The sequence below is a fragment of the Megascapheus bottae genome, chromosome 7, assembly GCF_031878675.1.
Source record: "Megascapheus bottae isolate mThoBot1 chromosome 7, mThoBot2.hap1, whole genome shotgun sequence".
In the NCBI taxonomy this organism is placed as follows: domain Eukaryota; kingdom Metazoa; phylum Chordata; class Mammalia; order Rodentia; family Geomyidae; genus Megascapheus; species Megascapheus bottae.
In genome coordinates, this window is record NC_143515.1 from 64,037,103 (window position 1) to 64,062,362 (window position 25,260).

Here is a 25,260-nt window from a genome sequence, read left to right on the forward strand (position 1 = left end):
AAGAGAAATCTAGACTCACATCCACCTCAATGAGAGATATGAGTCCATGTAATAAAATGGGAAAGTTACAGGGAAATCCCTCAGGATGTGCAGTAAAGAACTCCAAGTCTGGAGATGAACTGTGTGGTTTAAGAGCCCAGTTCTACCAAATGGCCACTTAGGTGGTTCTTGAAAACCTCATTTCCTGATTCATGCAATGAGGCTAATGATGACATCTATTTTGTTTTTGTAAGGATTAAATGAGATGCTCAATGTAGAAGCAGTCCATAGAGTGCTTGGCATATACTAAGGATTCAATAAATTATAGCAATTATAATTATATGAATGCTGGTCTTTTCTTCCCCTGAACATTCTAGGCCTGACATTGGCATCTCAGAGAGTAGAGTGAGATTAGAGGAAGGGGAATCCTTGGATATAATGTAATATTGCTGAGAAAAATGCAGTCTACTCTTGAGTTACGATCATGAAGACACTGGGAATATGTTTACTGTGGATCTAGAGGACTTAGTCAAATGGGGAAAACAAATAATGGATTTTTTCCCCCTTGAGCCAGAACTCAGGAGTCGCAGTCTAAGTCCCACCTCTGCTCAGTTTTGTGACCTTGGGCAAGTTCTCCAAGCTCTCTGAGAGTCTGCTCACTCATCTGTTGAATAAAAGAATTGGTCTTTTTTTCTTTCCTTTCCTTTTTTTTTTTTTTTTGGCTATAAAACCATTGATTGTAATACCCAGCCAAATTGAGTTGAAACTATTCTTGTCTACAGTTACTTGCCTCTCTGTCCAGTTGGCTAGGGGCTATGGATTGATGAATAAGATAAGCAAACCTCAACTTAGATTAGATTTTTTTTTGTAAAGGGAATTGATGGTTGAATAAATACAAGCTATACTTAGTACCATATATCCAAGTACTTTACTGTAAGAATTCAGATTTCTGATGTGGAAGCAAGGGATGTAGAGTAAGAGTAGGCATGAGAAATGCATAGCTTCTGGGCTGGGAGTTTGGCCTAGGAGGGGTAGAGTGCTTGTTTAGTATGCCTGAAGACCTGGGTTCAATTCCTCAGTACCACATACCTAGAAAAAAAGCTGCAAGTGGTGCTGTAGCTCAAATGGTAGAGCCCTAGCCTTGAGAAAGCCTAAGGACAGTGCCCAGGCCCTGAATTCAAGGTCCAGGACTGGCCAAAAAAATTGCATAGCTACTTCAGAAGACAGAACAGGACCATGTGTGGACATGGGTTCTCTCTAAAATGTGAGGAAAGTTGGGTTCCAAGGGAGGGGTTTCTATCTTGGCACAGCTGGAGCTGAAAGCAAATCCTAGTAACTGATTACACTTACCCAGAAGTTTGTCTGATGTGGGAGGGTGGAAAGCTGATTGATGTAGAATATATCTTCTTCTGGAACTTGAAGAGAAGCAGGGCCAACAAAGCAGATTTAAGATTCCATGCAATGTAAGGAAATCCAGCCTTCAGAGTTGCAGAGGTTGGGATACTGTTTTGTAAAGAAATAGCCAGTAGAAATGCCAGGCTTTGTGGGTCTTCTAAATCTTATCACAATTAGTTGACTGCTCTATTGCAGCATGACATAACTAGCAGAGTTGTATGTAGTAAGGCATTATCAGACTGGGCCTATGGGCTATAGCTTGTTAAGGAGACCACCTAAGGTACATGACTTAAGAAGTCAATGATAAACATTCCCATCTTCCTCATCACAGGTAAATAGTGTGAAGAAGTTCAGAGACTATTCTTAAAAGGATGCATATACTTACCCTGGGTTAGGGCCCTGATGAGCTGAATTGTCAGGCCCCTTTAAAGAGGAAGACCTACAAGTCACTAGCAGGCCGTACTAGGAAGGAGCTGTGGGGTACTTAAAAGTTCCTGTTGATCCAAAGACCTTGGAAGAAGGAGGTTGATCTAAAGGATTTGACTCTCCCTTCCCAGCCCAATGGTTTTGTATATCCAAAGATGGAATATGAAAGATTGACCCCACCGTCTTATTATCCCTGGTGCATACAGATGCCAAGCAAAACCCTAGGTATATGCAGATGTGCTTGGTGCTTGATGAGTCTGCAGGGCAGTCCAGCTAAGCCTGGCTGTCAGCACTCAATTGTGGGCCCAACCAAAAAGCCTCCCACCTCCCTAGACCTAATGGCTTTTCTTTTGGTAGGTCATGGGACGTGAACTCTGGGCTTGTGTGCTGTGCCTCAGCCCTTCAGCTCAAGGCTACTGCCCTACTGCTTGAGCCACAGCACCATTTCTGGTTTTCTGGTGGTTAATTGAAGATAAGAGTCTCATGGACTTTAGTACCCAGGCTGGCTTTGAACCTTGATCCTCAGATCTCAGCCTCCTGAGTAGCTAGGATTATAGGCATGAGCCACCACACTTGGCTCCCAATGTCTTTTTCATTAACCTCTGCCTCCTTTCTCAGACTCCATATAACCCAACCTCAAATCCACTCCCTCGTACAACCTCTATACCTGCGGCAAGGGCTGTGTCCCTCACTCGCAATGAACGGGCCTAGCCTTCTGAAGATCAAGTCTGGTCCATTCCTTTTTCCTTTTCCTCCATTTTCCTAACATGGTCTCCTAAGACAAATCCCACATCTGGCTTGAGGTTATGGTAGCCTTGTCTAACACATTGCCAATATGATTCTACCTTGCTTGGGGGAACATCTAGAAGGATTTTTTTTCTTACAATTCAGTATATTTGAAGGAACTCTCATAAAGATGGTCAATTACCAGTATATCTAGGAAGGAAAAAATATCCTGACTTTTTGGTTACATCTCCCCCACAAACACACTTAATAGCTGTGTTTACAATCTCATTTGAATTAATTAACTATTGGACAGACATCAGTAATGCTAATGAAGCATCCTGGAGAAGGAAGCCACAGCCTTTTCTCATCCCCAGGGCCTCTTCTTCATGGTTTGATTCTTATAAACACCATAACATTGTTTGGTTTCCTTTATAATCTGTTTATCCCTTAACAATAGAGCAAGACTTGTAAACAGGGGAGAGGTCTGAGGCTTCTGGAGGGAATATCCAGTGGGTTCATGCCCAGCCCGCTGTCTTCTGAGTCTGGGCTGCCAGGCACTGTTGCATCTGTAATTCTCAAACACTGAACTCTTCCTGGAGCTGTCAGCATCTCACTGCAATGGGCCGCTGATAAATCAAGTCCTCCTAAGGGCCAGTTGAACCCAGGTCGGAGGTCTTTACCCTTGCCATTTCCTACAGTTAAAGAGTCCACCAAGGCATTCTAGCAGACTTACCTGAATGAGAATTATCTTTCAGTCTGCTGTATAGCTGATTGTAGATTTCTAAGACCTGGCCTGAGGGGCAATGGTGTTTCTTCTATGTTAGCATCTGCTTCATTTCAGAATAGAAATATGGTGGGAGTGAGAATAAGACCATTTATGTTCAAGTCTTGGTTCTGTCACTTTGTAAATATGGAGCCTTGGGCAACTTGCAGCCTTGTGAGAATTAGGGACTCTATTTGTGAAATGTAGATTTAAAAGTAAAATAAAATGAGGCTATTCCAAGTACAGTTGATTCTCATTATTCATGGCAGCCATGTTCTATATAGTTGTTAGGAATGCTGAATTAGTAAATACTGAGCCATAACTCCTAAAGGAAACACAGGGTTAGCTTCCTTGCAAGCCTTTGGCCATAATATTTAATCATGCTGTCAATCCTCACTCTTGTTTTATGTGTATTTCAGTCTGGACATATTTTTAATAGACATTGCTGATTCGTTAACATTGAACTCACAGTGAATGGAACTGTAATTTTAACGTGCATTGTTGATTCATTAACATGGCACTTCTAGCACATAGCACTGTAACACATGCCTGAATGAAACTTACCTAATACATATATTTTCTTGGCAAGGCACACCACAGCCTTCTCACTTTGGAGCTCTTCTGCTCTGCTCTACACAAACAAAAAGCAGAAGACTGAAAAAGGAATGCACTCTATCAACTGCAACAGGATGGTGGTGTGAGAGCTGAAACAGAAAGACAGAACCATCTTGTTCCACCTCAGCTGAGAACATGTATGCATGCATCCCACTCCATACTATATATGTTAGTGAGTCACACCCAAAGCACCACAACAATTGATTTGGGGTTACTCAGTCATTCCAGTAACTAGGAGAACTGGCAAATGCTGAATCTGTGAATGAGAATCAACTGTAGCTTACCAGGAGGGTCACAAGAGGAATCTAGAATGATTAAACCTAACCTCCTCAATCTGGTATGCACTCTTCTAATGTCTGGCCCCATCTTGCTTCCTAATACTTTCTGCGGTATCTTCTGACACAAACTCATTCTCCAGTCTTTTCCTGTCTTGTTTCCCGTCTCTGTTAGCATCACTAACAGAGACCACTGCCTGATGCGCACTCTTGATCTTCATAGAGACAAGTTGTTACTCTTCTTGAGGGATTCCAGCATCTGTATTTGGCTTGTTACCTGAAGGCACCATAGACCGATAAGCAACAGAAATGTATTCTCACGTTTCTGATAGCAGGGCTCCTCAATATGAAGTTGCCAGGGAACTGGGGATCTGGTGAGGAGCTCACTTCCAGGTTCATAGGCAGACATCTTTCTACTGTAATTTCACCTGGCAGAAGGGCAAACGAGACCTATAGGGCCTCTTTTATTTTATTTTAATTTCTAGAAGCTTGATTTTATTTATTTTTCTAAGTTAATTTCTATTTTCTTGCCGAGATAACGTATAGAGTGATTACAGTTACATTCGTCAGGTAGTAGGTGCATTACTTCTCGCACATGGATACCTTTTCTCATGTTTTTGACCCTGTTTTCCTCCCTCCACCCCCTCCCAATCATGTTGTTTTCCCCCTTCCCTTCTCTATTTCAAATAAACAAATAAACATATATACAATATGCCAGGTAACAAAGTCAGATATAGTAAATGAGATTAACCGTAAAGGTAAAAAAGAAGAAGAAAAATAACATAGTACATTAAGAACAACAATCACACAAGATAAACTGTTTGTTTCCATATCCTTGAGTTCATTTTATTTAGTCTCATCTTATATGACTTCATGTACTTAGGATTTGAGCTATTGTAATCCTCTGCTAGGAGAGTTGTAGATGTATAGTAAGTTAATTAAAAAACTTTATTGTAAAGGTGATGTACAGAGGGGTTACAGTCATATAAGTCAGGAAATTAGTACATTTCTTTTTGGACGGTGTATCCTAAATTATTTCTAAATAGCAGTACAAAGGGGTTTCAATTCAACCTATCAGTTTATAAGTATAATGCATTTTGATCAATGTTATCACTTCTACCATCCCATGGAGCTTTTGTTTCTTTCCTTGTTGATTTCCCTTCCTTCCTTCCTTCCTTCCTTCCTTCCTTCCTTCCTTCCTTCCTTCCTTCCTTCCTTCCTTCCTTCCTTCCTTCCTTCCTTCCTTCCGTGCTCATCCTGAGGCTTAAATTCAGGGCATAGGCATTTTCCCTTAGCTTTTTTGATCAAGGCTAGTACTCTACCACTTGAGGCACAGTTTGACGTCTAGTTTTTGGATGGTTAATTACAGACAAGATTTTCATAGACTTTAATGACTGAGCTGGCTTTGAACCATAATCGTCAGATCTCGGCCTGCTGAGTAGCTAGGATTATAAGCACTTGGCTCCCAGAGCTTCTTTTGTAAATACAGGAATCTATTCATGAAAGTATGATCCTAGGTTGCTAATTATCTGCATCTTCAATACCATTGCTTCCTCAGGCGTGTGTGTGTGTGTGTGTGTGTGTGTGTGTGTAGATTTCAACATAGGAATTTGGGAGGGTCACAAACATTTAGAACATAGCAATAGGAAGCCTGGTTTTCCACACCAGCTGAATGCATATTTGGCTTAGAAGAGAAGGATTTTATTTTTAAGTTTTTTTAAGTACACACAAGTTATTTTCATTAAGGATCTACTTTTTCCTCCCTAAATCATCAAACAATTCAGTCCCTGGTGATTGCTCTCAGGGCTTGGAAGAAAAATCTTGCTCCATTCTTTTTTTTTTTTTTTACCAAATTTTTATCTTGAAAATTTGGGGAATGTTTACCACTGTCTTATGGACTTTATACTTGATCTAAACTTTCATCATCAGATGAGTCCCTTGAGAAATATGAGGTCAAAGCACCCACCACCAGGAATAACAGCAGAAATCAAAGCCAAAGTTTTCTGTCTAGAATAATAGATTTAAGCCACTAGTCTTGGTCACTTCAGCTGGCCAAGCAAGGACCAGAAAGCCCTGTGAGACAGGCTGTCAGGTAATTGCCAAATTAGCTGAGGTCACTGGGGCTGGTTTCATCTACCCTCTGTTTGATCTACCCTTTGGGCATACTTGCTCTCTTCCTGCCTTATGGCTTACCTGCCTTTGTCTCCTTTCTGTTTGTTTTATCTTCACTGGAGCCAGCTAGTTTCCAGTTAATCTTGGCTTCTTTTCGCAGCATGGTACTCTGCCAAGGCTTTTCTTTTACCCCTAGGTCCTCTGCCAAAGCCCTGACAGTGCCACACAGAGTTAAGAGTTAAGCAGATGTAAGTTTCTTTCTTCACTACTCAGTGTTTGTGTGTTCCTCATCTCTACACAGAAGAGCTGACTGGATCAGTGAGGGCTTTCCCGGCATCCTCATCATATGGTGCTTTGAGCCTTTGGGAAGAGAGAGGAGTAGGTTGCCTCTGATTTTTCATAGATGGATAAACCATCTTTGACTGGCTCCAGAACTAGTTTGAAAATCTGTTCTAGGACTGTTTTAGTTGAAAAAAGTTCAAAATCAACATTTCTATAACCCTCATGCAGATGTGAAGCTGTCAGCAAAAGTGAAAAATGAGGCCAATGCAAAGACAATACATGAGGGATGTTATTTGGCTTTCAAGTAATCTTACGTTGATCCGTTACTTATCTTTTTGGAGAAGAAAAGTATCTCAGAGTGCTAGAAAGACTTACTACTCAATTTTAAGTGCTGATTTCTGGTTTAATTGAATTAAAAATAACAATCAATCAGGAAAATAAGTGTTTATTGACTAGGGGACATTTGAACTTCGTGATGAACCATTTTTATTGTAATTATGATTGCCAGATGGGAGTGATGATGATGATGGTGATGATGATGATGATGATTGTGGTAATGTTAACACTAGCTACCACATACCAAGTGTTTTGTATACTAGGATCTTTGCTGAATTTTTTTTTTTGCCAGTCATGGGCTTAAGCTCAGGGCCTGAGCACTGTCCTTGGATTTTTCTCAAGGCTAGAACTCTACCACTTGAGTCTCAGCACCACTTCTGGCTTTCTCTAAGTATGTGGTACCAAGGAATCGAACCCGGGTCTTCATGCATGCTAGGCAAGCACTTTACCACTAGGCCAAACTCCCAGTACTTTGCTGACTTTGTATATATGTTATCTCATTTAATGGGTCACATTTTATTTCCTAAGGTTACACTAATCTGTGATAACAATGCAAGAAACCAAGATATGGTTGGGGATAAACATAATGTCATTGGAATGCCCTGGCATATTGAAGTAGTTTACATTTAGTTCTAGCTTTATTTCTAGCTTATTTCTGCTCATTTATGATACCATTTCTGTGTAGTTTATTTAATGTTCTTATCTATGGGATACATGCATCTCGTATAGATAAGAAAATTAAAATTTGTAAAGGTGAAGTGACAGACAAACAGGCACTGTTGCTTGTTGAAGAAGAAAAGAACTGGTGAGATTAATTCCAGTAAAGGCCAATTCCATTATTTCAATTTAAAAAAATTCAATTCTATTGTCAAGGTGATATACAGAGGGGTTATAGTTGCATATGTAAGGCAGTGAGTACATTTCTTGTTTAACATTGTCACCCCCCCACCATGTTTTTCTCGCATAGAAGAAAGAGACTGGTAGCTCATGCTTATAAATGCCTATAATCCTAGCTACTCAAGAGAGTAAGATCTGGAACATAGTGGTTTAAAGCCAGCCTGGGCAAAATAGTCCAAGAGACTCCCTCACAATGCCAGGTTGGCTCAAGTGGTAGAAGGCTAGCTGAGCAAGCAATCCATCAGAGGCCACGAGTTTAGCAAACCTGGACATTGGTGACAAATAAACAAAGAAAGCAGATCGTTTACTTTTAGGTAGCCCAAACATTCATTTAATTGCATGCCATGTTAAATTCCGATTTGAAAATACTGACTATGAAAAGTTCCCAAGCTAATTTAAATAGAGTGTGTATTCACTTTCTCCTCGATGACCTGACCAGAGTCTGTTGTTTTTCTATCCTAATGGCATTCTGCCCAGCCTCACAAGGCTCATTCTTGAGGTCAGCTGAGAAAGGATTGTTGGTTTGTTCTTCTCAGTAATAGCTGATTTTTTTTTGCATTGAATTTTTCTTTGAAATCACTGACCTTTGAAATTCTAGGATTGCTTAGTCTCCAGCCTGGGTTGCCATGGCTGCAGCCAACCCCGATTCCAGGTTCCGTGCACAGTAGAGACATGGGCAGTGGTTAAGAGTCCAAGTGTTTGGCTCTTTCCCTCTCCATACTGCTTTCATCCTCCCTCAGGTCAGCAAAGACAAGAATGAAAGATCTCAGGGCACTCTCTTCCAGTTTCTACACTGAAGAACTTCATGAACTCATTCTTTTCATCTTTCCTCCCATTTCTGCCTTGCCTCAGCTTGGTACCACATGCCCTTCTGAGTAGCTTTCTTCTTATTTTATCTTCTAGGTCATTCCAAAGGATGTTAATCATTTAGAAGGATGGGAGTTTTCCTTACTTGGAGAATACATTTTCTTGTGAACTCATTGAAAGTCTCTTTGATTTGTTTGAGAACTGAAAAAAGTAAAATAAAATCTAGACTAAGTGGGTAAATATTCTATGTGAATAATATATTTATAAGCCCTGAGTATTATGTCAAAATCTCTACAATGTGGAGAGCCTTGCTGGTTGTTCCCCAATGGCAAAATAGTTAGGTTGACTATAAAGTGTGTTTTAAAGTTTGCTAGAAAGTGCTTCCTGTCTCTAAAGACAATCTCCTGGACTCAGCCAATTGCAGATACATAAGTTAGTGGTAAGTATTTTTCTCTGTGTAAGTATGATAGAGGAGAAAACATCTTCTAAAGTCAGAATCCTCCCAGGATGGTTATGAGTCCGGATAGCTTTTGCCTGGGGTAACTAAATCTAGGTTGAGTTTTCCCAAAGGTAGCAGATGCTGTTAGACCCTGTCTGTCTACCAGGATCTTACTGCTATTTCAAATATCTCCAATCTCAACTATACATTTTGAATTAAAAAATATGTATTTATTTTTGTTTATGTGGTACCAAGGAATCGAACCCAGGGCCTCATGCATGCTAGGCAAGCACTCTTAGCCCCTTTTGTTGTTGTTGTTGTTTTAATTGGGGAGGGAACATACTTGTCCTGTGTGCCAGGTAAGCCAGGGTGCTGAAAAATTCATGCTCTATGGAGAAACATCCTTCTCTGAGGATGGATGGAGTTTGTGGATACATACTCATTTCCTAATTTCTTCTTCTTCAGTGGCACAATCCTGATTTATGTTCTACGCTGTCTAGGGATTAGACTACAGTTTCCCATTGGGGTAATTGACTTAAAGATATGCTATCCTATCCTTGCCTCTCTGTCCTTCTCTGTTGTGCCCTTCCCTGTGCTCTTTGTTTCTTTTTTTTTTATTGTAATTAGTAAAAGGGTTACATGATATTTGCCAGATAGAAGGTGCATTAATTCACATACACTGATACCCTTTCTCATGTCTTGGTACCCGTTTCCCTCCCCCCAGTGCTCTTTGTTTCTAGTTTCACTTCCTTCCTCTGTCTGCCCATATTTTTTTTACCTCTTTCTTTTTTTCTTTCTTTCTTTCTCTCTCTCTCTCTCTCTTTCTTTCTTTTTTTCTCTCTTTCTTTCTTTCTTTTCTCTCCTCCCTCCCTCCCTCCCTTCATGCTTTCCTCTTTTGGGTGCTATTACTAGGGCTTGAACTCAGAGTCTGGGCACTTTTTTTTTTTTATTTTTTTACTCTAGGCTCTACCATTTGAGCTCCAGCTCTACCTCAGGCTTTTTGCTGATTAGTTGGAGATGTGAGTTTCACTCACCTTTCTGAACCTCAATCCTCGTATTTCAGCCTCTTGGGTAGCTAGGATTACAGGTGTGAGCCATAGGCATCCAGTCCCCATTTCTTTGCCTTTTCTCACTTCCTTATTCTTTTCCTTAAAATGCAGCAACTTCCTCAACTAACAAAATAGTCTTTCTAGATTTTTCAAGTATAGATTAAAATAGTTAATAGTATTTGAATAGATGGGTGTAATGCAGAGATGTTAACATCTGTTGGCAGCAAGACTCTTTCTGGAAATATCTAGATTTAGAGCAAGCTGTTTCGCTTTAATGAAGTAGTAGGGCCTGCACCCCGGCCATGGCACTCTCAAGCACAGCTTGCCGTGAGGGAGGTAATCCATTGCTCATCATTTGTTCTTTTCAGTGAGCAGCAGAGTTGGTGGGCATAAAAAAAAAAACAAAAATGGATAACAAATTGAAGTAAACTGATGCTACAAAGAAAAGTATATTGCATATTATTTGCATTGTAAAAGAGCACATCAGCACATACAAAAGTGTACTTATTCCAGAACAATGCTCCATGATCTTAAAATAACTCAGTGATTTTTATTATACTTTCCTTGATAGAAGGCTCAAGTTATGCAAATGGCACAAGTTCACAGGCAGCACATAACAAATTAAATGTCCTCAGTGAGGCAAATGAGCACATTGCTATAGATGATTAATATTAAAGTTTAGTGAGCAGAAAGTCATAGGCTCCAACTGCCACTGATGCCTCTATAGATGACTACTTACCATCAGGCTAACCAAATAATTGATCATAATTGATCAATAAGATTAATAATTAATAGTGCAATTGACAAATTAATAATGAAGCACAAAGAACAGCCTCTTACAGATTTCTTTTCTTCTTTCTGTGTGTGTGTGTGTGTGTGTGTGTGTGTGTGTGTGTGTGTGTGTACTGGGACTTGAACTCAGGGCCTGGGCACTGTCCCTAGGTATTTTGTTCAAGGCTGGCACTGTACCACTTGAGCAACACCTCCGTTTCTGGTTTTCTAAGACTTTCCTACCTAAGCTGGCTTTGAACCATGATCCTCAGATATCAGCCCCCTAAATAGCTAAAATTAACAGGCACGAGCCACGGGCAAGTTGGCTGACTTGCCAGTTTAAAAAGGAAAAGGCACAATTCTTGCAAACTTTCCCAGCCTCACATCTAGCCGTGGTTGTGAGAAAGCTGTTGAGGTAGGAAATCAAAGAAAGTATTTGTCCTTTTCATTGTATATGCGGCTCACAGAGGCATTGGGCACCCACTGACCTCCAAGAAGGCCACTGGCTTGAAATTGCCAGAGTATAACTGTGTGTATGACATTTTGGGCACAGTAGTTGCTGGGGGACACACCAAGTTCAGAAGTGGATACCCAATTAGACAGGCTCTTCTACAAACTCTAGGCAGTACTTTATTTAAAAAAATTTAACTTTATGAATGCCACAATTTAATAACCCTAGTGACTTAAGTTTGAGTTGTTATCAAGTAGCCTGAAGTCCAGTGTCAAATGAAAAAAAATATCCAGTCTTTTCTGAAAGAGAGGGAGACCTCTTGCCTTCTCCAAGCTTTGGAATCACGGCCGTAAAGGTGGCAGAGAGAAAAAGACTGGAAAATACTCTGCTTCCCTTAAAGGAACTTCCTTCATTATGTCGTGTGGCTGCAGCTGAAGCTAAACTCACCAAATGGGCTCCCTCGGTGGGCAGGAGTGCATTCGTGTCTCTGCAAAAGTCCCCTTGATGTGGTGTGGCTGGCGGCCATGCTGGAGGTTCATGAGTGAGCCCCATGGGCCCAGGAAGGCATTGCCTAGTGGGCGGGGCCGCTTGCTCCTTTTCTTTTCTCTCTTCTTTTTTAAAGACCAGTCTAAAAGCAGCTGAGCACTTCTGCCACTTCCCCTCACCTGGTCTCCACTGCAGGAGGCTGCCTCAGGACCTCCATGTGCACTGGTCACTTCCAAGGTGATTCTGGGGTCATAAATTGTTGAGCTTGCCCATGGGGCTTACTCAGTCAGCAGCATCAGATGTAGGGGAAAGGAGGAAGTAGAAACACTCCAGAGATGGATACAAAGCAACTAGCTTTCTCTATGAAAAGTGGGAAGCTGGGCACGGTGGCTCATGCCTGTAATTCTAGCTACTCAGGAGGCTGAGATCTGAGGATCGCAGTTCAAAGCCAGCCAGGGCACAAAAGACCCTGAGACTCTTATCTCCAATTAACCACTAGAAAATGGAAAGTGGTGCTGTGGCTCAAGGGGTAGGACGGTAGCCTTGAGCTGAAGAACTCAGGACAACCCCAAGGCCCAGAGTTCAAGCCCCACGACTGGAAAAAAAAATATAAAAATATAAAACTCAGGATACTCTCTCCTTTTTCCCTCTTTCCCTCTCCCTCTCTTTCCACATATGTATATATACATATACGTACATATATATTTATATAAACACATGTATACATGTGTGAGTATCATTCCCATATCGCTGTTGCCAGAGTCTAAGCCACACAACTGACCAAAAAAAAAAAAGTAGAACCTTTGGGTGTTGGTTGTTTAAGCTTGGGATCCTAGCTACTCAGGAGGCTGAGATCTGAGGATCCTAATTTGAAGCCAGCCATGGCTGGAAAGTCTGTATGGATAGTATCTCTAGTTTAGCACTAAAAAGTCAGAAGTGGAGTTGTAGCTCTAGAATGCCAGTCCTAAGTAAAAGCTCAGGTCCTGAGTTAAATTCCTGGGATACTCCGTCTGTCTCCATCTGTCTGTCTCTGTCTCTCTCTCCTCTCTTCTGAATCTGTCTCTGACTCTGTGTCTATGTCTGTCTCTCTCTTTCACACACACACAGTGAGCTCCAGCAGACCAGTGACTCAGTGGCTGTTTAAGTAGAGGCAGCAGCCACTACGTTGGTTCCTGAAGGCTGAGGAAGCTCATGAGTAGATGACGGCTTCTGAAGTGCAGTGGAACTTTAGGCAGTAAACTCTATAGTATAAAGATACAGACCAGCCTTGGCACTTCCTTGCTTGCCATATTTGGAAAAGTCTTGTCATAGGCTCTCATGATCTGTAACAGTAAAGATTGATTTCTCTGAAGGTGGTTCCCAGGTTGCTCCACTAGCTCTAGATTTGACAGGTAAGTTTACCTACTTCTTTCAGAATACCTACTAGAATCAACCCAAGAACAGCCTAGATGTAAGTATCTCCACCATTGCATAATTCACATGCTCCCTCCTCCCCTCCCCCAGGAGATTCTGCGCCAACATAGCTTTAGAAGTAGTGGATATTCCCATAAGGTGCTACCAGCAAGCTTCAGTAGTTCTAGGCATGGCCTGATGATTTAACGTGAACCAGTGGAGTTGGGGGGGGGGGAGGGTTGGGCCTTCTAGATCCTTCAACAGTACTTGTACTTATCCAGCTGCCAGGCTGTGTTCAGATTTTGCTATGCATAAGCTTCATCCCAGCTCCAGAGCCTGGGATTCTGAAGTTCTAAGCAGGCACCTTGCTTTTCTGCTTGTTTACAAATACGTATGGTGAAGTACGATTTTGCAGCCTGTACCAGATCAACCTTAGATGGGTTGGACTGTGTCTGGGATGGTTTTGAAGTCCGGATTCAGCTATGTTTTCTGAGTCAGAGACTGAAGTAGGGACATAATGAGCTCAAGGGAAAAGGAGAGCCGGGATCGAGCTATGGTGTATAAATTGGTGTGGGATTGAAGGTATTTTTCCCCCAGGCAGCATCTCCTTTCCTGTATTGTTCTTTGAAAACTAGTTAGGATAGTAGTCTTCTGCTGAAATTTGTGTGCTCTTCGGCACTGCCTTTAGAGGGGAAAAAACTGCTTGAAAAGACTTAATCTTGGTGGTTAAGCCATGGCGTACTGTTTGTTTCTAAACAGCACTCATGCTTCATTTTGCAATGAAGATGTATCATTTGGCAGGTACAGAATAAAGCATGAGGACTGATTGGGGAATCTTAACTTTTGGTGGGAGTATGGAGTATAGAAATGTCAGAATTCTATTATAATAAACAGTATATCCTTCAAGGTAAAATCTAGCATCAGGCTAAATGATGAGATGTTAGGCTTATCCTCATAGTCAGAAACAACAGGAGAATTTTACTCTGCCCTTACTGTGATTTAATTCTTTTGAGAAGCTGGCCAATGAAATTTGAAAAGAGAAGAGAGGAAAAGAAAGAATTAAAACCTGAAAGATGAAAGAAAGACAGACAAGTGATACAGATGTTTCCTTGGAAAACCCAAGATGAGTTGACAAGCTATTACAAGTAATACATTTCCAGAAAGAAGGCTAGATGAAAAATGAATATTGGAAAGTCAATGGTATCTCAATATATAATGCAAATAACCAATTAGGAAAGATATTTGGAAGGGAAATCCCATTTGCAATTGTGAAATAAACAATATGAATCATCTTTATAAGATATGTTCAAGGTTGATATAAATAGATTATTAAATGTTACCTGAGAACATTGTAAAAATGCTTCTTGTATTCTTGGAGAGAAAGACTCAACATTGTGAAGAAAGCAAATATCTCATTGCTAATTTGTGAGTTTTAAGTCATCTCAGTAAATGGCATTTTTGAACCACCTGGTCAGTTCTAAAATCAGATGGCAAAATATAAGAGTAAGAATATATATAAGAAATACTAAAAATGAATAATTTGGGAAATAATGCAACTTTCTTCCTATTCTAAACCTATAATAATATTACTGATAGGGTGAGCCTGGGTAGGTAGAAAGGAGATTCAAGTCCGTAAGTAATTATTTTATGATGAAAGTTGTATTAGTTATCAGGGGAAAAAGATTTTCTGTCATGAAATAGCACTATTGAGATAGTATCACATAGAAATAAAATTAAAAATAAAAATAGAAGCTGGAATCAGTGACTCATGCCCATAGTTTCAACCACTCAGGAGGCTGAGGCAAGAAGATCTTGAATTTGAGACCAGCCTGGGAAACAGCCAAAATAGGAGAGACACTCTTTAGAAAATGAATAAAACAAGATAGATTTCAATCTAATTCTTTACAAAGATCCAAGTATATTAAAAAATAAGAATCTATAAGAATGCTAGAAGATATACAGGACAAATTTTAAAATATTGTGTGAGTGTGTGTGTGTGGTTTAGATATAACCCACAAGCTATAAGAGGCATAATATTAATTTGAGTGTTATCAAAGATATTTATGGCAAGAAAAATACAATCTCTCTCCCTCCCTCCCTCCCTCCCTCCCCCTCCCCTCCCCCTCCCTTCCCCCTCCCCCTCCCTCCTTACCTCCCTCCCTCCCTCCCTCCCCCCCCTCTCTCTCTCATCAGTTATAGGGCTTGAACTCTGGGCCCAGTCACTGTCCCTGAGCTCTTCAGCTCAAGGCTACTGCCCTACCCCTTGAACCACAACCCCACTTCCCATTTTCTAGTGATTAATCAGAGATAAGAGGCTCGTGTTCTTTAGTTCCTGGGCTGGCTTTGAACCAGGATCCTCAGAACTTAGCCTCTTAAGTAGCTAGGGTTACAGGCTTGAGCCACTGTGCCCGGCTTCCTTCTGTGTTTTTTAGTTAGTTTCCTTTTTTCCTTTTTTTTTTTTCTTCAGATAGAGGCTCATGTTTTCCCCAGGGGTCAGTCTTAGACTTCTGTGATTTTTCTACCTTTGTCTTCCGACTATCTGGAATTACAGGAATGAACCCTCATGCCTGTTGCAGGATATTGTACTTTCAGCTATCAGACTTGAATGATCAGAAATTTGTTAACAGATGATGATGATGATGATGATGATGATGATGATAGTGCTAGGAAATAATTGCTCTTAACTCCTGTGAATATAAACATGAATACCTTTTCTGTGAAAGGCAATTTGTCAGTACCTAGTTTAAATGTGCATGCCCTAAAACAAAAACTTCTACATAAAACTAGAAACTAACCAAAGCCAGTATATTTATACAAGATCAAGATCAAACAGGTTATTTGATACAACATACATTAAGAACAAAATTCCACCAATAAGAGCTCTTGGATCTATGCAGAAAAACAATAAATGGAATGCAACACAGTCACTTAAATGTTTTAGGAGTAAGGAGTGAAACAATTTCAAAGATATGCTGTTACATTTTAAAAAGCTACAAAAATACACATAGGATGCTAACAATTATGTGTGTGTTAAGATTTATACCAGCAAATCTCAAACATTTTGATCACAAGAAGATGTTATGCTTGTAGTAGTTATCAATAATTCTAAAGATATAGCCTTAGAAAGTCCTAGAAAGTTTAAGAATATGCAAGCATATTCTTAAAGTGATGATGTTATATAATCTGTGGAAAACACCATACCCCTGAAGGAGAATAAAAGTGAAACCATGAGTTTTTTTGTGTGTGTATTACTGTGAAAACAGTTTTCACCATATGGACCTCTTGAAAGAGAAGCCCTGAGAGAGTCTTGAAGATCCCATGAGTCTGTATTTCACACCTTGAGAACTGCTAGCCTCTATCTAGATGATTACATATTCATAGCAAAGTTTTGTATGCTGATCTCAGATTGGTAAGAATTTTTCTCTGGAGAAATAAGCTTAGAGGACCAAGAAACCCTGGTGGGAGAAAGACGTAGTGTTCACTATGTAACCTTTTGTAACTTCTCAATTCTAGGCATGTGTTAGTGATTACTTTAAAAAAAAACTTACAGATCTGAAGAAATGAATTGAAATGCAAACAGAGATTTATGGCCTCTAGAATTAATTTGAGTCATGGACAAAGATTGATGCCCATGAATATATTTGTTGCAACATTCTTTATAGCATCAAAGACTTGGAAACAACCCACATGTCGAGAAATAGAGATTGGTTAAACAAATTATGGTACATCTATACATTGTAATTCTATGCAATCATTAAAAATCATAAATCCTTATAATGTTCTGTGATATGGGAAAATGCTCACAGTATAATGTTAAGTTTAAAAAACAGCACAAAGATATAATTTTGCATGAATCAAATTATACTAATTTAAAACAATACAGGAAGGATATATATGCAGATTTAAAGTCATTAGTTTTGGGTGGTGAATGCATGAGTTATTTATACTTCCTTTCAAATATATTTCTGAGTTTTCTAAATTTCCTACAGTTAATATGTATCACTTTTATAATCAGAGAGCAAATACTATAAAAGGAAAAAGCATTAAAATATCCTGTCCCTGAGGGCTATTTCTTCTTAGTAGCTTCAGTTGTGGGCGTTAATAGGACAGTGGGACATGTCTGAAGGTTCCTCTGCCTCTGGCTGTAATCTGCAGTGATCAATCTTACTTTGGTGGATGTTTGAGTGTGTGTGGTACCCACAGTGGTAGATTGGCTTGCAATGGCTAGCTTGGTTGGGCAAATGGGTCTAAGAGAAAATAGAAGAGCCTGATCTAATGTTTTTGCAAAGCAATTGTTCTAAAATTTAGCAACCTAAAATATCAAGAAGCATTTATTTTTTATAACTCTCTGATTATGTGAGTTGAAGATTTGATCTAGCTAAGTTGTGCTGGCTCAGGATCTCTTACAAGATTACCGATACTGGCTGAGGCCCTAGGCATCTGAAGGCTGGATCTGGGCTGGAGGATCTGCTTGCTAGGACACCTTACTCAGATGCCAGGTCAGTGAAGGCTGGCTGCAGGTAGGATCCCTTTGTTTCCTGACTTGTGGATCTGCTGGCTTGCCCTAGAGAAAACGATAAAAGAGAGTATGTCTTTCATGACTGAACTCTGAAGTCACTCTTAGATCTGCATCTCTTATTGGTGACACTAGTGATGGCCCTACACAATATATGAGTACAAATAGAAAACAAAGGTTGTTTAGCACTGCTATCAGAATACTGCTTTTCAGAATAATAGGCAAAATTCCAGAGCTTGGCTAAGTATTCCTGGGCCAGAAGTCCAGGTCTGGTGGAAAGTCTAAAGGTCTACTTTGCAGAGTAGAAACAAGCTCTTGGGCCACTCTCAGCTACAGGGATCCTACCTACAGGTAGGTTTTGTGACTTGTAAAGGGGAGGAAAGCATAAAGAAATCTTTTAAGACTAACTTGGGCCTTGCTCTGGGACCCCAGGTATTGGCCACTGATTACGTAACCTTATAGCCTGCATGCTTTGGATCACCCATGATTCAACTTGATTTCCTGTGAAGCTTGGAAATATCTACATGATATCATCATTACAGCATTTGAGAAACTTCTCCCAAGTTGCCTCATCTGCTTCTTCCGTTGTGCACAAAAGTTCTACTAGATGAGAAGTCCAGCTTGGTGACTCTGGAAAGATGATCGTTGCGGACACAGTTTATGCCAGGACTGGGCATATCCACCTGTGGACTCACCGGCGAGAACCAAGCCAGATCTCGAAGCCATAGTGGCCAAGCACTGAGGTCTACAGTGTCTATGGGGAGCCTCTGCAAGAAACCAGAGCCAAGAGAGACAAATGGCAGGAAAAGGGCAACTTCAGCTTGTCTTAGCTTTCTCTTCCAGGACAAAAGCCATCCCAAGTTTGCTCAAAAAATGAAGTGTTCATTACAAGATCACAGATCTGGTAGACGTGATGGGCCTTTTGGAACTTCAGTGTTAAAAATGACAAACACCAGTTCTGCACAGTCGCTGTGCTTCTTCATACAAATGCTAGAGAGAAAATCTAATTGGATCAGACTAACCCAAGATTGGCTTCTCCAGACTCCTGTTTGCCTCTGCTCTCATCCTCCATGGCCATGCTTGGGGTCCACGGTAAATGGCAAGGCCTTTCATGCCCAGCTGTGGATGTAAGGAACATAAGATGGATATTTCTAATTCATATCCCTAGCAGAGAGGATGTGTACACATACTTGAGCCTTCAACAAATTGGTTGCAAGGAAGCCAGTAAGTGGGTTTAGCTGTCTTATCTATGGGGAGAGTCCTGTAAGAACAAGGCTATGAAGTTGCCGTTTATGAAATTAAGATCTTCCAGGTGCTGATGGCTCACGCCTATAATCCTAGATACTCAGGAGGCTCAGATCTGAGGACTGGGGTTTTAAGCCAGCCTGTGCAAGAAAGGCCATGAGACTCTTATTTCCAAGAGACCTCCAGAAAACTGGAAGTAGAGCTATGGCTTAAAGTGGTAGAGTTCTAGCCTTGAGTAAGAAAAGTCAGGGGGCCGGGAGTTTGGCTTAGTTGTAGAGTGCTTGCCTAGCATGCACGAAGGCCCGGGTTCCACTCCTCGGTACCACATATGTAGCAAAAAGCCAGAAGTGGTACTGTGGCTCAAGTGGTAGAGCCCAACCTTGAGAACAATCCAGGGACAATGCTCAGGCCCTGAGCCCAAGCCCAGGACTGGCAAAAAAAAAAAGTCTCAGGTTCTTTGGGGCCGGGAGTTTGGCCTAGTGGTAGAGTGCTTGCCTAGCATGCATGAAGACCGGGGTTCGACCTTGGTACCATATACTTAAAAAAGCCAGAAGTGGTGCTGAGGCTCAAGTGGTAGAGTTCTAGCCTTGAGAAAAATCCAAGGACAGTGCTCAGGCCCTGAGCTCAAGCCCAGGACTGGCAAAAAAAAAAAAAAAAAGAAAGAAAAGTCAGGGACAGCACTCAGGCCCTGAGTTCAAGCCCTAGGACTGGCCAAAAAGAGGAAGAAAGAATTAGGATCTAGATAATGGTAGCTTATGCCTCTAATTCTAGCTATTTAGGAACCTGAGAGGATTGCAAGTCACCTCTAAATTAACCAACAAAGCTAGAAATGGAATGTGCATGGCTTAAGTGATAGAACACAAATCATGCAAGGAAACTACCCGAGGCCCTGAGTTCAAACCCTGCTACTGGTCAGAGGCAGAGAGAGACAGAGAGAGACAGACAGACAGAGACAGACAGAGAGACAGAGAGAGACAGAGAGGGAGACAGAGAGAGACAGGGGGGGAGAGGAAAAAATGGAGAAATATAGGTGTGACTAAGATCACTTGTTGTATTAGAAATAGAATTCAAATAAGAGAGCTACTAAGAAGTGAATTGATGTTGAACCTCATTATCTCCACCAAAATTCTTGTCTGGATTTGGACTGGAGTCATTCAAAGCTATCCAGTCATTGCAGGATTGGGATAAGAAAGGAAGACAGGCACAACACAGATGTGAAATGGTGGTTCAGATAAGACTGACCAATGGGAACTCTTATTTGATCATTAAGACAATTGGAGCGGGTCTATTGGATTTAGTTCATTGCTCAAGGATTGACTTGCTGTCAATCAGTCTGATCCCTTGCACAGACACAAGTAAGCCCTAACCCTCTGCAGCCTTCTCCTTGATGTCACTGAAAGCCACAGGCCAGGGCACTTACCTGTCTTGGCTGAACATCAGACAACTAAATGTGCTTTGGTTTGAAGCCCTTGTAAAGACTCTTTAAGAAGGTTATATTGGTAATCAAATTATCCCAACGGGTTTTCTTTCATCTTCTCCTACCAATAAGGATGTTGAAAAATGCAAGGACACATTAGGATAGAAGGTGATAAGACTAATACTTGTTAGTTACAGTAATAACTCTGGCTCTTCTTCCCCTAATGTCCTGGGCTTTGGCAAACAGAAGGATTGCTGTGAAATACACAGTGTGAACACAGTTTGCTTTTATCTCTCTTGTTGTTTGCCCACTGTTCTGTATATGTGAAGCTGTTTATAGTTTCCAGGATCACTCTTTGGTGTATGAGAAAGGCGTTTCTTGCATCTGTGTTGCCTTTTATGCCATGTTTTGGGAGAGATGAGAACAGTGAGGGTTCTCTTATTGTTTCCACTCTGATGTGTGCATGGACTGAAGGTATGTTGAGGTACAGCTGGGTTCTCTGATGGTGGTTGTGTTATTAAACAATTCACCGGGGTCCTTTGGCTCAATGTAGATAGGAATCATGAGTAGGTAAGGAATAGACTTTCTAGGACCCACCATACTTACAATTCTAATGTCATGGTTCATGGGCTTTGGTTGTCAGAACTCTCAGCCCTTAGAACCTGGCAGCTACTGGACTTCATTTGGCAATAAGGATCTGCATGCAGTCCTTTGACTTCAGCTTTTCCCAGCCGTCTACCTTTTCTCTATTGCCAGCATCCTTCATCATCTCCACCACCTCTGTTTCCCACCATCTCTTCCCCTGATTGCTTGCTGAATTCTTCACCTACCTTTTTTCTATTACTTTCTTTTCTGTCTTACCACTTCAGCCTACTCTGCTGAGGACAAAGTTCCCGAATAGGCAAGAAGAGTCTTAGAGAAAAGCCTTCTTCTATTGGGCCAGTGTTGCAATGTCAGGGGGCTGCTTGGGAAGATGCTCTGGCTGACTGGAAGATAAAGCTGAAACTAGTTTAAAAGAGGTGTGGGAATCACTACAGCAGGTAAGCGTGACATTGTAAAGTCCAGCTTCTAGTTCCATCAGTCACGGGCCTTACGCAGGACCAATCACAGGCCTTTTATTGTACCCGACAGGCTTTCTGTTAAGCACCAGAGGATGGGCCCCACACTGGCCTATGTAAGGGTGAATTCCGGGTAAGCGGTTCAGAGCTTTTCCTTGTCTTTAAAGGACAGGCATGGCAGGTTTTCTGGAGTGGTCATGACTGGAATGGCAGTCATACTGAATCAAGTGTCCTGGCTTGACCTGCAGTTCCCCATTTTGATGACAGTCAAGGGAAGGATCTGGCAATTCCAAGTGAAACAATTGAATGGCTCCTTCCCAACTGTTCAAATAATTCAAAAGATGGGACAGAACCAATACCCAGGGGAAGGAAGGAATTAGCGTGAAGTCAACATCCTTGACAATGCTTGACAGCGTTTAACCCGCTTGAAGTTCCGCAAAGAAGGGTTAGGACTTTCTAATCTGTTTCAGTTGGGCTCCCCTAAGAGTTACTTAAGGTCATTTTCCATGTGTCAGATGTAGGGAGCTAGTTACAGTGTTTTTCCTCTGATAAAATGTACTCTTCTGAACCCTTCTTCATCTAAATCGTCTGATGCTACGTTTTCACATCTTAATTTTCTTTGGGAAATCAATAGGCTGTTGGTGACATATTTCTGACTCTCCACCTTGTAGGACTTCTCAGGGTAGGTTGGGACTGTGTGAATATTCCCTGTCAGAATTGTCAGTAGATGAAGCCTGTGTCATTTTTGTCCTGTAGTATTGAGTTGTTGGTGTGAGACCCTCCAACTTCACAAGAGTAGCTGCTCCATCAGCCTGGATCCTTAAGTGAGCGATAATTAGAGCCTTCTGCTCACCTAAAACAAACATAGTAGGAGATGAACAGAGACAGACTATAAAATGAATAGATTCCTTTGTTCTTAGTTTTCTGAGAGCTTGTGATGGGTTCATATTCTATTATTATTTATTCTAAACAAATATTAAGAGTCATTTCTAAAAAACCCCCATAATTCTGTCATGCCAGTTAAGTCTACTTTTTTCCCCAGTGCTTTCTTCTAGTCTTTTATGGTCACTGGTAGTTTTTGTTCTGTTGTGGTATAGGCACGGGTCAATTGTGTATTCAAAGCCCCATGATGGTGGGAACCTAGAGTGTTTTTTTCCCTTTTTTCATATATTTTTATTGTAATTAATAGAAGGGTTACATTACATTCGCCAGATGGAAGGTGCATTACTTCACATACATTGATACCCATTCTCATATCTTGGTCCTCATTTCCCTCCCCCCCACCCCCACCTAGAGTGTTTTATTTACCATAGTTAGGGAGTCTCATGCTGATAATGTTTGCTTTAGACCTTCAATGTCCAAAATGGGAGCCAGCAGCCATGTATGGCTACGAAATGTTTGGAATGTGTCTAATTCAGATTTAAATGTGCTATAAGTGTAAACTGCATGCCACAGTTGAAATAGTTAATATGAAAAAATGTAATTTTTCATTAGCAATTTTTTCATCTTGATTATTTGTTTAAGTGAGAATTTTGATAATCAGGTTAAGTAAAATATATTATTAAAATTATTTTACTTTTTAAGGAAGTTATTGGAAATGTGGTTTTGGTTTTGGAGAAGGCTTTTAGCCTCTTGAATCTTATCTCTTATGATTAAAAGTGGCTATAATCTCTTTCCAACAAGGTTTTTTTTCAGAATTAAGTCTGATAGCAATGCAAAATTTCCTATTTTGAGAATCTGATGCATGGTAAGTACTGGCTCAGCTAGAGGAAACAGGTAACGACAATCAACTTTAAAATAGGAGACAAGATAGGGATGTGTGCTGGCTGAAAGAAATCACATGTCGTATGGGTTTGTTGGTGACCAGTCTCATCTTTAATCTTCTGACCAAGGTCAATGGTCAGAAATGTTTCTGAACAGCTCAGTAAATCTTAGGGATTCTGGTATGCTAACATGAGAGACAAGGGCAGAGGGAGTGGAAAGAGAATTTAAAAAACTTAAGAGAGAAAACAAAACCAGCAAATCCATCAGTGGAACTGACATTAGAGGTTAATCAGTACTGAAATATTTGTAAACCCCCAACCAGAGAGACTTAGCCTGTGCCAAGAGGAAGAACTGGGAGCCAGAAAACATGTTCAGATGAACAAGAAATTTCTATTAAAGAATGTGGATTGTAATCACATCCTTGGGGGGATACTGTATCCCAATTCCTTTTGGAGTCTGTGTGCTCTTGGGGAAATTCTGATTTATCTGGGCTCTTGTATCAAATTAGAACAAAGAGCAAATATAATTTGTGTGTTTATGTATGTGTGTGGGGAGGTGGGATATGTGTCTTGTGTAACAACTTGAACTCAGAGCCTCATGCTTTGCTAAGCTTCTTTTTTGCCTTAAAAACACACCCAAATTTAAAAAGCCACTTGTAGTATTGTCTATTTTATATTGAATTCAAGTGCTATCTTAGACTGAGTTGTCTACTTCATTATTTCAAAGCATTGGGAATTTTCTGAGGAGAGTTTTGGTGACTTTAGAGTCCTCCTGGTCATTCGTTTCTTGGTACTTAGTCCACTTTATTTTCTCCTCTGCTTCTACTCATCTTCTTCCAGTCACCCAAGGCATCCCAATTCACAGAGTATCTTTTGGAGTTTCTGTCTGCTTTTTTTCCTCTCTCATCCTGATATTTCTCTCTGATTTGGGATTTCAGCATCTTCCTGTTTTCCTCTGTCCACTTGAGTACATTCAACACTATCCATCTTCTCTTTTGTGAAGTTATCCTGGGTATAACATTCTGGAGTTCTTATTTAGATATTTTTGTCCAATTGAGGTAATAAATCTGGACACCTATAGTCTTGTTGAGGAGTTATACTTCTTTAAACTACCATTTGTGATCTATAAAATAGAGATACTGTTACTTCTTCTCATAGCATTACTGAGAATATGCTTTGGATTTTTGCTGTTGTTGCTATTTATATATTTTTTGGTAGGGGGTAGTGTTATGAATTGAACCCATGGCCTTAGACATCCTAAGTAAGGTCTTCACCATTATTGCAAGCATTAAGTGAGATAATACATGTAAATTTCTTTGAAATATACTGTCCCATAATAAGTATACATAGCACATTGGTTACAATTGCTCATGCAGTGTCTTTCTGTCCCTACTTTCTCCACTTGCCCTTAACTCTACTTTCCCATTACCTTTTCTCTTAGTGGTAATGATAGAGGATAATGATGACAAAATTACAGCTATAGGCATGTAAAAAAAGGGCCTAATTTGTCCCAGTGGGACATAAGGTTTTTGGAGGAAAAGAATAACTGGTTTGAATTCTCTTGTTTACTTGCAGTTTGACCTTGGGCAAATTATTTCTCTGAGCCTTAGCTGTAATAACAATAATCATATATATATCATATATATATCATATATATATATATATGTATTCCCCCAAAAGGCCAGTGTGATGTGGCACACACACACACACACACACACACACACACACACACACACACACACACACCTATACTGCCTGATAAGCTTTCAATACCTATCCCTGTCTCCTTTTAAAAATTATCTAGGGCAGGGAGCATGGCCTAGTGGTAGAGTGCTTGCCTAGCATGCACGAAGCCCTGGGTTCCATTCCTTGGTACCATATATACAGAAAAAGCCAGAAGTGGTGCTGTGGCTCAAATGGCAGAGCACTAGCCTTGAAAAAACTCAAGGGCAATGCCCAGGCCCTGAGTTTAAGCCCCAGGACTGGCAAAAGAAAAAAAGAAAAAAGAAAAAGAAAAATGTAACAAAGGGAACAACATTTGAGATTTAGTCTAACTCAGT